We start from the raw sequence: 13,900 nt of genomic DNA on the forward strand, positions 1-13,900 counted from the left end.
ATTGTGTGTGTGTGTGCTGCTGTGTTTATGTCTGAGGGCATATATGCATGTGGGGAAACAGGCACACATGTGCATGTGTGTGTGGAAGCCAGAGGTTAACAACATCTGGTGTCTTCCTGTTGTGCCCTCTGACTTGTCTTTTGACACAGGGTCTAAGCTGGCTGGCCACAGAACTCTAGTGGTCTGCCTGTCTGCCTCCCCAGCACCAGAATTACAGGCATACACAGGCTAACCTGACTTATTACATGGGTTCTGGGGGTCTGAACTCAGGTCTTCATGCTTATACATCAAGCCCAATGTAAAAACAACAACAAAAAAAATAGAAGCATCTCCCCAGCCCCAGCCCTCCCAGGAAGGAATCAGTTCAAATAAAAAGATCTGAGACATTCTGAGCAGAACTCCAAAAAGGATCAGTACAGGATGACCTGAAGTATTTAAGCTGTTCAAAAAAAAAAAAAAAAAAAAAAAAAAAGGTAAACTAAAAAGACTGTATTATTCTGGGCCTATACCAGGCCCTGAACATGGTAGAAGCCTGCAACATCTAGATAAATTTCCAGATTATGTGGCTCAAGCTTCTCAGGCTTGGCCTCTATATTTCTGCCATTCTTGCTGATGAATGCTTTATCTGGCATCTTTGCCCACATCACACTTGTTCCATTTCAGAGGGTGGAAATCTGAAGAATCAGAGCTGCTGGCTCACACTGCAGGCATTTCTCAGCAGCTTCGGCAACCTTATTTACCATTTCACCACTTAGTTTAAGGTCATACAGGTTCCAAACCCATAAAAACACCTATGACTGGCTTGAGTTCTCCTGAATTAACACAGATAGGCCTAATACACTGATCATCCCACCACATATACAAAGACTCTGATTCATTATTTGTCAATCATCACGTTTGGGGTGGTACTGAGAATTTGATTCAGAGCCTCAAGCATGCCAGAGAAGCACTTCACTAGTGAGCTATATTCTTAGCCTAACTTTATTTTGGTAGCATTTAAGGTAGTGTTTGCTGTATGTATATCTAGAAAATCCCACACATTTTCTGCTCCTTCTGTATACAGAATAACAGCTCAGAACCCCATAGGACATCCTTTGCAAAAGTCCAAATGCTATTCACAGAAGCTACACAATGACACAGATGTAGAATTTGTGTGTGTGGTAAGGGTGTGGCTATACAGTCTATGTTGTATAGGTACAGATGGTCCTTGATTTACAATGGTTTGGCTTACTGTTTTCCTACTTCATTATAGTTCAAAAGTGAACAGGGATGGCACCAATAGCCATGCCAATGTGGACAGGGGAAAGCCTATGAGACTCCAACCCTACACAAAGAAATACACACAACTAAGGAATGCTGAGAGTGGGAGAAATAGTCTTCTTCAAGGAAGAGCATGCCAATCGGTTGTCCAGTGCCAAATGGTCATCCTTGAAAACATACATATAAGTAACCCATACAGACTGAGTGGGTTGTATTTAGGAATGTGTGTATGTGTGCATGTAAATAATAACAATTAATGAAAAAAAGAGGCCATGAATCTGAAAGAGAGCAAGGAGGGGGATATGGAAAGGTTTTGAGGGAGGAGAGGAAAGGATAGTTATATAATTATAATCTCAAAAATAAAAAGAAAGTGATATTCATTAAGTAGAAATGATCCATTCAAAGTCTTTTCCTTGACTTGAAATATATAGTACAAAAAATTCTTAAGGTCAGACAGCAGCAGCCAGCTACAGGTCCTGTTCAATCTTATGGTCATGGGAAGGAATGAGCAATACTGTACTTAGCTAGAGGGACTAGCTGGTTAAATATATTGGATGCGTAAATGCATATTTGACTTGTGGCATTTTCAATCTCTGATAGATTTATTGGGATGTAACCTCATTATGATTCAAGTAACACATATACTTTAAAATATATATTAAAAACAAAACCACTACCAGGTACATATAAATTCTCTCCAGAAGCCCTTTTTATTAAAAGCATGTACCTTCTCACAAGTTGCATGACAGCATCTTTGCCCTGAAAATTGTTTTGTCAATAGACTTGATATGTTTTCTGAGGTATCTCAGTTTTTACAAGTTGTTTCCACTTTATGTTCCTCCTTACTGCACTTTTTCCTCTTCTCGTGTCCCATGAGGTTATCACACAAGATGAGCTTTAAGCAGAAATGCAGTAAATATCTGAAGGATTGAATAAATGAGAAATCAAAGACATAAGGGACTAAAAATAAAAAGAGCTCCCAGAAGCTCTTGATGCATATTTGGGTGGCAAGGAGTGAGCCAGAGGGCTTTGCTCCAGACTCTGCTTTTGTTTGTATCTATGAAAGTGCACGGGTTGAAATTCCATAAATAGAGGAGCTTCTGTACCACGTCCTATTGCTAATATTTTCTTTTCCTCTGACGTCTGTCCTCAGCATTTCAGTTCACTGTGAGTGCTTAATAAATGCATGACGACTGGTGTTGGAAAGTGTCACAGGCACAAAAAAGCATTTCAGAGAAACCTAGGAAAATACCAAAGGGGAAAAATCATCATTCAATAAATTCTCCCAAACTTAAAAGGGCAAGGACGTTGCTTTTCAACCAGGAGTGTCTGAAAGAACAAATTTGTGAGGAGATGTTTGTCTCAAATTTAGTACACGAATGAGTTCATTTTTCAAATGGTCTGGAAAAAAATCAAAGGACTGCTATTACATGACATGTGAAAATTATTTTAAATTCAAATTCTTGCCCCTGTAAATAAAGACTTCTTAGAGCACAATCCTGCCCATCCAGTTAAGTATTTGTCTATGCTGCTGTCTCCTTAAACTGGGAATGCTGAGCAGCTGTTACAGGGAGTCATTAAATGGGCCAGAAAACCTACAGGATCTGGCCTTTTACCAAAAATGTTCACTGACCCTCAGATTTAAAAAATGAAATGACATCTTCTTTCCTTTTTTTTTTCTCTGTTTTTCCCACTTTGGGCTCTCATTTTTCTCCCTCCTGGGACTCTACAATTCCCAAGACAGGATACTATCTTCCATATATTCATGTCTATATCATTGTTTCTATCAGACTTAATCAAATAAAGCACTTTGATCCCCATTCCTTTTAGAACAACGTAAATCACAACCAACTGCATAAAACAAACATTTAAATGATCCTTTGATGCGTTTATATTTCTAATCTCAACAATTCGGCAGAGTCTTCTCCTCACTGGATGGTGTTTTAACCTTTGTGGTGCCCCCTTTTTTCTTGAAACACTCATTCTACTTTTGAACACACGTTGGTCCCTTAGTATTGAAGTAGACTTGCTGTTTATCTGTGCTGGATTGATGAGCCATGTGCTTTGAGACTAGAAAGGCAGAAGATTGGAAAGAAAGCACACATGTCCCCAGAGTTCTATGATTCTACCTTATCATTTAAACCCTAGGACACTTACAAGAATCAAACTCATTTTCTAAAACTTATTTTTATGGGATAAAGTTTTTAACAGGCTGTGACTTTAGAGGAAAGATACACTGTGTGTGTGTGTGTTTGCGTGTTGAAAAGTTCAAACTAGTCAAGATTCTGGGGGAGGTACTCAGAAATCCAGCTCACTTTCCATAACTGACACAGTGTATATAGCATCCTCACTATGTTATGAATATTCCACAGTGCAGCTATGTATCCTTTTGGCTTCTCACACTGTGCAGTTCAAGGTCACATATTAAACAAGATCCCTTGTTTACAAGAGGAAATTCCTCTGCTTGTTGTACCCTCTTCCACCATTGCATCAATCACCTCTCTTCAATTCCACTTCTTCCATTTCTCCTTGGATACCAAAACTCCTAACAGCTTCTCTGGAGTTCCTGGAGGGACAATTCCTGACTCACATTACCACACTACTATAAGAAGCTCTGCAGCCTTCTTGCTGGCATCTCTGTCTTATTTGTTTTATTTGATATATCTTCCCAAACAATGTTCTCCTAAAAAACAGAGCTATCACATGAATCTTTTATTCAGAAGTACAATTCCCTTCCTTCTGTATAGAAATAACTTGCAGAACATTTGTTGAACACTTTTCAGCTATGACTACAGGAGATGAGAACAAATACCAGGAATGTTTATAGCTCCAACAAATCTGTAATGAGTCTGGACCAGAATTAACTGTATCTACAGCAATTGTTCCTTGGGGCAGCCTGGCAATGATTACAACAGAAGCATTCCTTGGGCCCAGACTTGATGGACACTCATATGGTTTGATCATTATAGATAGCTAGCAACTCTCTTTCAGACACTGGGATGTGGTGTTTCAAAACAAAAACTTTCTAAAATCAGAATCATGTCCCCTCAGAAATAATAAAGCACTTATTCAGAAAAGGAACTCACGGGGCCTTTGTTATCTCAGAGCTACAATTTTTGGTTATGAAATGTATTAAAGGGTCTCCCACAAAGGAATTCAGTGGGTGCTGTTTCCCACTTGCAGAGTTCAGGAATCAAGACTTCTGAATTTGACTGCCCACTGAAACAGTATCATCTATGAAACCCCTTTCCAAAGGGCACTTGATAACTCTGAGTTCTGTGCTTTGGTCTCTGTAAGACTTATTTGTACCTTCTGCCCTGTGCAACTCTGTCATCAGAAATTAAGATGTAAGTCCCTACAACTCCACTCCATGAGGCCACCAATGGGCAGAGTAACTTAAGATAACGTTATCCAAATGCTTTCACCCACAAAACAAGAATTCCACTTAGCTTTAGAGCATAGGAACTTGGCAATGGGATCATTGTTCCAATAGCCTCAATTTCACCAAATCCATTCTGTTTTCATGAAGGAAAAAGAAGGAACCTGGATGCAGTTTTTCTAATGAGATGTCCATGGAAACAACAGTAACCCAAACACTGTGAACAGCTATTACTTCACCTCCTATTACTAGAGCTCAATATTCACAAAAATATAACCCATGCAGTTTTCTCCTAAAGTAATTGTATTTCTTTAAATACATAGTCCTTTGAGGTGCTGTAACTGATCTGAGAGGCTGAATGAAGGTCATCTAAATCTTCTGAGAGTCTAAGAAACAATCAGCTGCAGTTTCTTCTCATCATTTTGCAGGTAGCTTAGAGGATAGCAGTTCTAAAAATCATATGCATGTCTATATATACACATTACACACACACACATATATATATATAATGTATGTATATATATATAATGTATATGAACATGTGTGTAATATACAGATACTTAGTAAAAATGATGTTTTTAATGAAAGATTTTGAATAATCAAAATGTTAGTACATATTACATATGTACATGAACTCTTATATTGAGTATCTAGATTATTTACAGTTACTAATTTTAGTTTATGGCAGTGTTATTTTTAAGAAGGACCATCAATCACTCTAATGCCTGGGTTATTAAATCCCCCTCATTCATTTTTAGAATTTAATTATGTCAGCCAATTATTTGAGTGACTCTTTTTAAACACCAAGCTATTTCTTCTGGCCCTCTCCTTTAAAAAAACAAAACACAAAAAAATGCCTCAAATTTCTCCTTGGGGAGTAATAACACTTAAATCCTTTTGTAACATCTAGATTTTTTTTTTTGAGAAGCGCACACATTCTGTTTGGACTCTCACAAAAGACTGGGAAGTCAGCCAAAATTCAAGAGGGCAATTGAGGCAGACAACATTCTGCATACAAACAGCTCCCCCAGTCTCCAGCATCTCTTTAAAATTTCACCAAGTTAAGACTAAACAGAAGTGGAAAGATGCTATGCTATCCTTACAAATTTCCTTCTCAGGCTCTATAAATCCCACCACGAAGCTCTTCCTGGAGCCTTCAGTGTCTCATTTGGGCTAGAAAGCCTATAGGCATGAGATGTACTCAGGTAATTCACCTTCTTAGGTTTGTCATGGGATACTTGAGCTGGGAAGACCTGGTCTTCCATACTTAAGTGGTGGAGACAATCTAATGCAAATAAGTATTCTATTTGCCAAAACACAGTCCCAAGCACAGGTCCAGGCCTACTATTGTTGTGTAGTCCCACATGGTTATTTTATGAGGTATATGCCAGAAGTAACATTTGTAGTAAACTGGCTGAGTGCAGCGCTACAAGTTCTCCATCATTAAAAAGATGGGTGTTCTTTCCTTTGCCTTTAGTTTTATATTTAAAGCTTTATTGCAATCTAGTACACAAGCAGATAAGTGCTGAAGTAGGAAGCACATACATCAATGCATTTTCTTAAAGTGACCACCACTGTCCAATGTCCCTCTGGGTCATGTAGGACTCTTCCCAATCTCACCCCCCAAGTGTTACCATATCCTGACTTCCAGTCCCATTGGCTTGCTGGTCTGGCTCTGAGCTTTAGTTCAAGAGAATCACACAGTAAACAGTAAACAATCTCCTTACCCATGTGTTTTTTTTTCATCCATACTACATGTTGTGGCATGTAATCATACTTCACATTTGCTGCTGAGAGGTATTCTATAGTATGAATAAAACATGGCTCTTTTGCTTCTTGCCTGTCAATAGACATTGGGTTGTTACCAGCTTGGGATGAACATTGTAGCACATGCCTTTTGGTGACCATTTGCAGTGTTTCTGTTGGATGTATAGCTGGGAGTGGAGCTGTTCCTCCTCAGAGAATGCTCATCTACCTCCTTAGTAGGTACTGACCACCAGATTTCCATATCATTATACCAACCTACACAGCCATCAACATATACACATATAATAAATACACACAAATAAATATATAAATAGTGAAGAACATCTTTCTTTGAGCAAAAATGACATGTTTTAAACTAGAAAGACAGTTAAAAATGGCAACATTAGAGTGGGGGTATATAGGCAAAAGAGGAAACTGAGCAACATCTTCAGTAGAGTATTATAAAACTAGTACTTGAAATTCTGAAATCATATACCAATACCCCAGGATTATCTATCATCCTTGCATATTTTGGCACACTAATGAGATACTAATTGATTTGACATTTTGAGTATGTTTATGATTAAAGTTCAGGTGGTATTAGAATGTTCTCTCTTACAAAACAGAGTAAAGGGATGTTTCTTGATTCTTTGCAGTTATATAGAACTGGCCCTTTCCCTTCTTAAAATGCTGCTTATTAAGATACTATTCTAGATAACTGAAAACTATGAAATATTCTTCCTAAAGCATGATCCAGTTCAATAATTTAAAAACAGCCACTTCTTAAATATTATCCATAGCCTATCTACTATTTTTTTGAGCCAATGACAATTTTGGAGTCAATTATTTAATTAGGAAAAACCTGGACATGAACCATAGAGAAATAGCACATTGACTAACTCCTATTGCAAAGCCAAATGAAAGAGCAAACAGAAATGAGGAAGACATGGGGAAAACACTTCAAGATACAGATGTAGGCAAGGATAATCTGAATAGCTAAGGAAGTAGTACCAAGAATTCACCAATAGAATCTCATGAAATTAAAATTTTCTACTATTGGCAATTCACAGCTGCAAGGAGGGAAAGGAAGAGGGAGGTGGATCTGCTGACTACAGTCTAGTAGATGGATGCCCACATATCTAAAGTATATGGATTTAATGAGTTAAAAATTTGGATTTGATGGGTGAAAAAAAAGGAGGACCCAAAACTTGGTGGGTCAGATAGGGGAATGTACCTGGGAGGAATTAGAGCATGTGTATGATCAAAAAATATTGTATGAAATTCTCGGAGAATTAATTAAAAGCTTAATAGTTAAAAAGGTTTCTGCCCAGCAAAGAAACCCAAACAATTAACAAGAGCATAAAAGACAGCAGTCAGAAGGTGAGAAAATCTTCACTGGGTATTTATCTGTCCTAGAATTTCTATTGCTGTGATAAAATACCATGACAAGGTCAACTTGGGGGGAGTTATCACTGTTTATTTTTGAAGGAAGTCAGGAAAAGAACTCAAACAAGGTAAGAAGCTAGAGGCAAGAGCTGGTGCAGAGTCCATGGAGGACTGCTGCTTATTTGTTTGCTCATCATGGCTTTCTCAGTCTACTTTTTTATAGAACCCAGGACCACCAGCCGGTGGTGGCTCTACCACAATATACTGAGCCCTTTCTCATCAATCACAAATTAAGAAAATATTCTACAGCTGGACCTTATGGAAACCAAACATTTTTCACCTGATTCCTATCAAAATGGTTATCAGTAAGAAAAAGACAATGACAGATGCTGGTGATGATGTATGGTTGAGGGTAGGAACTACACACAGTTGGCAGGAATGTAAATTAGTCAGTCATTGTGGAAATTAGTATGGAGGTTCTCCAAAAAGATAAATAGAGCTATCATACATATGACATAGCCATTTCACTATTGGATATACATCTATGGCAGCATGGCACAGAAATACATGCACATTCATGTGCATTGCTGCACTATTTTCAAATAGCCAGGAAATGGAATCAGCCTAAATGTCTACCAACAGTTGACTGGACAAAGAAAAATTGTATACACACACTGAGAGAGAGAGAGAAAGAGAAAGAGAGAGAAATTAATCCACTGTAAAGAAGAGTTAAATTATGTCTTTTGCAGGGAAATGGTTAGAACTGGATATTTATTTGAGTGAAGTGAGATAAACAAGACTCCCAGAGATAAGTATCATATATGTTCTTTCATATGCAGAAATCCAGATATAAACATATTTGTACATGCATATGACCTAAAATAAATGGGCATTATTTTGAAAGAGAGCTGATGGGGGATGAAATATGAGTAAAGAAATAAAAACCAAACAATACGTGGAAGATCCTCTTGAACTTGAGGAGCCTTTTAAAGATAACATATATCACTGGTGCCTTGCCATGTGATCACAGGGAGAAAACATCACAATGCGAAGGGAAAGAAATTGGGGCAAAGACTTATAGGTGGAGGCAGCCAGCTGCCCTTGATTTTTCTGAAAGGGATCTTTAACTTCAGTTCTCAAAACCAGGGCTTTGTGTGATTTAAAGAGCAGGGAAAGCTTCACAACTGCTGACAAAGAAAATAGTGGCAAAGATGGTAGAATGCATGCCCAACTTTTTCAAATGGATTCCACGAATTCCTATTACTTTAAAAGCCAAATATGAGACAGTCACTGAGCTGTAAATATAGAAATTAATTGCAGCTCTTTGCACAGGATAGGCCCTTAGATTATCTTAGCTTTTCTCCAGGCTGAACAACATCTTGTCTTCACATTTCCAAGTGAGAGGCTGATTCTGATTAGAGGTTCAAGTGCATATTACTACCTGGAGAATTCTTTTTGTATGCAGATTCTCATAAAGGTACATGCCAGTGAGCAACACAATGCAAATGTCCACTCCGAGCTTTAATGAGCAGTCTTTACAGCATATGACAGGATTTAATGAGAAGGGAAAACATTTTCCCCCTATTCTTAAGACCAAAAGAAAATGATTGTTTTTGTCTGAGTTCATTCTGTCTAATTCGAACAAAAACTAAAACCTCTAGGAAAGTGTTAAAGCTCAGAATTTGTGTATGTAGTCCCTCCAGGCATAGAATGGTTCAATTTCCAGGCTGTTATTGCAAGAGAAGATGATGTCTATAACTTCTGCTGAGTAAAAGGAGGGCTCGCTGAGATTGTAGGATTCCTTCAATTTTTTCCCTATTCCCCAAAGCTAAAAGTGGGCCAGATAAATTCCATGGAAGATGGACACCCTCTAGGGTTGTTCTCCTTCATAATTATATTAGGATGACAGGCACAAACAAGGTTGTTCTAGGCAAAGCTAAAAGTGTGGGCATTCTACACATGTTATCTCTTCCTCTCCATACCGGATACAAAGCTGAGATCAAGTATGTAGAGGGAATCCTAGAGGGGCATCATGTGGTTAAAGCCATTGGTTTTCCAGGACAGCAGTTAAATGACATCAACCCTAGTACTGAAGTAGCCAGAGAACTAGCTTCAGCTAAGATGATTCTGTCCAGGAGCACTGAACAATATCTGAAGGCATTTTGGTTGTATGACTCTAAGTTAGGGAAAGAGACACTATTGGCATCTAGTGGGTATAGCTCAGGGATACTACTAAACATCCTACTGTGAGGACAGTATTCACAAACAAGAATTACCCAGCTACAAATATCAATAATTCTAGGGCTGAGAAACCCTAAATAAGGGCAAGCAGAAAATATAGCAATAGGTAGGATGGTTCATATCCATTTCAAAGTTCATTTGAATGGTACCTATACTTGATGAGTGAAGCAAAAGAGATTCAGTTTCACAAGTTGGGCAAAGTTAACATCCCATCACACCCCAGTTGCCACATACAGAGAGAACAGAAGTGAGTATAAGACTCTTATTACTGTATATGTTCAAGTTACATTTCTAAATGGTCTGGATGATTTCATTCTGTGACTCATTACTGTCAACAAACTCCCAGAGTTATTGATGTAAATGTAGAAGAGAAGGAATAGTTGGACAATGCTTCTTAATGTCATCCTATCTGACAATTCTGAAGAGCATTTCTACATCCAGAGTGAGAAAAGCAAGTCCTAACTTCTGATATCTTCATTCAAAGAGTGACCTAAATAAAGCCTATCCCATCCAGACAGGTTTCAAAGGGAAAGTTTAGGAACTCGCCTCTCCAATGACAAAAAGATGACTAGTAATGCTACTTACAACTCGTTTTTGTAGATGCACTGACAGATGCAAGAAGGTTTGCTTATCCTCTACAGTTGTTTTCACTTAATCCTTTCTTCAGATAAATTGTCTATGTGACTCAGGTTGAAGAGAGAAAAAATTGAGAAACTTTCTTGGAGCCAGAAGAATTGTTGGCAGAAAGCTAACATTCCATTCCGTTCCTGTTTGACCAACATACACACATTTAACTCCAACGGATGACTGGTGAATTAAATTAAAAAAAAAAAAAAACCTCTCCCACCCCGAATGAAGCATCAAACCATCTCAGAGTGGCAGCTTAGATAGTATATATTGAATAAGTTTTGATCATAAATATATAAATCAGGGTACATCAAAACCATATAATTTTTATTTGACAGTTTAAGGCATATCTATTTTATTTGAAAATAAGTATCTTCCCTCTTCAGTCTGACATCTAAATCATAAAAACAACATTGATGCATTACATCTTGTCAAAGATTATTTTGGTCAGGGCATATTTTTTACCATAAAAAGTTATATACAAATTAAAATCTGGGAACAAATTTTTCAAATCAATATTAGTTTTCCTAGAATGCACTGAATTTTCATCAAGACACTCCTTTGTCTATCAATTACACAGCTGAAGAAAATGATACTTCAGTGTAATACTCTTCCTTGATGCCAAACTAGAGAGGAAGTATGTAGATCATCAGGGAGAAAGTAAAGATGACTAGCTGATGCCTATGATTTCAGACCATCAGCACCTCTTAGGAATTCTAATTTCCATTGGGAATTAGAAACATCCATGTGTCATCATCATTTACACGTTACTTAAAAGCCAAAATTGAAAAGACAAGTTTATTAAAATGTGAACTTGATTTTTCTGTAAAAATGATATAATCCACTAGAATATTTTATTATCTTACATGAGAGGTCAACATTCTGCATCCTTTGGGCCAAATCCAACCTGTAGTGGATATCTATTCTATGACCCTGAAGCATAGCCCTAGAGATGTAGCAGGTAACTGCTCAATTTGCCTATTACTAACCATTGCCTCTTTTGATTGGCACACAGCCACAACTCATTCATGTATTGTCTATCTTCTTTCAACCTATAAAAGAGTTGAGTAGCTACAGCAGATTCTCTAGTCTGAAAAGCTGTAACAATTTACTCTTTGAACCTTTATAGAAACAGTTTATTGACTCTTGCCTTAGATCCATGGGCCTCTTCTAATGGACATTTTTACACAGGAGCATTTGTATAATTAATAATCTGAAAGAAAGTATGCTTTTTGCATACTTAACAACAAAATATGCAAACAATCAAAAAGCAAGAACTCACAGATCCAGCAAAAAAATATTTCTAAAGCCCTGCGGTGGTGGTGCACACTTTTAATCCCAGTACTCAGGAGGCTAGAGGCAGGTGTGTAGTATGAATCTTAAAGAGTCTTATTAATAAAATCAAACCTGAGGCCAGTTATTGGGGTGATTGCTGGAAGATCAGAGACACAGAACAAGCCACAGTTTCCTCACCTCGCCAGTCCCTCAGCTGGTCTTGTTTCCTCAGACTGCAAGCTTCTGTGTCCTCATCCCAAAGGCTCTCAGCTGAACTGTGCTGCTCCAAAGCCTGAATACTTCTCCAATTAAATGCTTAACCAAATGCTTAACTAACTACATGCTTTACTCACTACATGCTTTACTCCTTCTTTAGTTCCTGGTCCTCACGCCTTATATACCTTTCTCTTTCTGCCTCCACTCCCTGGGATTAAAGGTTGGGTTTCTGGGATTAAAGGCGTGGGTCACCATGTTTAGCTGTTTCTAAAGTGGCCTTGAACTCAGAGATATGGCTAGCTCTGCCTCCCAAGGGCTGGGATTAAAGGTGTGTACCACCACTGCCCAACTTCTGTTATGGCTTATTCTGACCCGTTTTCTAGCCACCATTTTTGGCTTTGTTCTATTGGCTGTCTGTTCTCTGACCCCAGATATGTTTATTTCGGGGAACACACAATATTTCAGGGAACACAATACCCACCACATTTCCCCTTTTTTTTGTCTAAAATTAAAAAAAACTTATAACTAATACAAGAAAAACTATCCAATAAGTATATCCAGTGTATACAGTCAAGAATTACATTTACAATGTCTAGTCTATTAACATTTGACAAATTCAGATTAAAAACTCCATTATATATATTAACAATGTCTAGTCCAGTAACATTTGATAAATTCAGACAAAAAGAATTTTCATTACTTATATTTAAAACAAGTAGTTCCTTTTCAAATGTAGGTCCAAAAATTGACCTTTTCATCTGATCATATTCATATTCTCTCTTTTTTTTCTTCATGAAAGTTTCAATAATCTACCTTTTGTCATCTTTCTCTTTCTCTTTTTAGAGTGGATTTAATGATCTACCCATTTATCCTATTATTTCTTTATCTTTTTTCTCAGAGTAGATCCAGTGATCTACCTCATATCTATATCTATATCTATATCTATATATAGAGATATATTTAAATCTCAATTTTGGGTTAATTGTCAAGTCCTGTATCATTTGTCCAGCCGCTGCATAATGAGAAAGTGCAGGGCTTGTTTCAAGTCCTTGTTCAACTAGTCTGTCAGGCTGGATCATCTCAGCCAGTCATCTCGAATTGTCCTGACCAGTTTGTAGTACAAAGTCAATCAATCTTTCCGTGGTGCTAAAGGCTTTACCATAGTCCACATGAATTCATCTTTGTTGGGTCCCATCATTCTTTTGAAGATTTCAAAGTTGCTGTTAGGGATGTTCAGTGGTTCTCTGAAGACTTTCTTTTTTTTCTTTTTCTTTTTATTTTTTTGTGCCTCCTCTGTGGTTTGGAGCAATCACAATCTCATGTCTGTCTGTCTCTCGGGACCATGAACATTCTTCCCTAGAAGAGAAAATCTTCACAGCAATTTCTCCCCAGCATTTCTCTTGCCAACCTTTTCCAAACTGACCTTTGCCGATGCTTTCTTGTAACACGCTGGTCCTGGCAATTTTTCTCTGAACAAGCAGCAGTAAATTCTTTGTTACAGGTAGCAGCGTCACTGCAGTCACCAACACGATGAGAAGCAGCCTGCAACTTGGAGCAGCAATCAGTGCCTCCAAGGTCCCACCAACACTGTTTGTGTCTCTGCCCTGGCCGAAGCTTCTCCTAGGCCGGCCTCAACTCAGGATCCTCCTGCTTCTGCCTTCTTCAGTAAATCCTACCAGCATGTGCCACCACCACCGGCCAAGTGTAGCTCAGGCCTGAGCTAGGGCTCACAAGGCCACAGGCAAGAGGCTTTGTCATGAATTCATACCA

This window comes from Onychomys torridus, chromosome X, assembly GCF_903995425.1.
Source record: "Onychomys torridus chromosome X, mOncTor1.1, whole genome shotgun sequence".
In the NCBI taxonomy this organism is placed as follows: domain Eukaryota; kingdom Metazoa; phylum Chordata; class Mammalia; order Rodentia; family Cricetidae; genus Onychomys; species Onychomys torridus.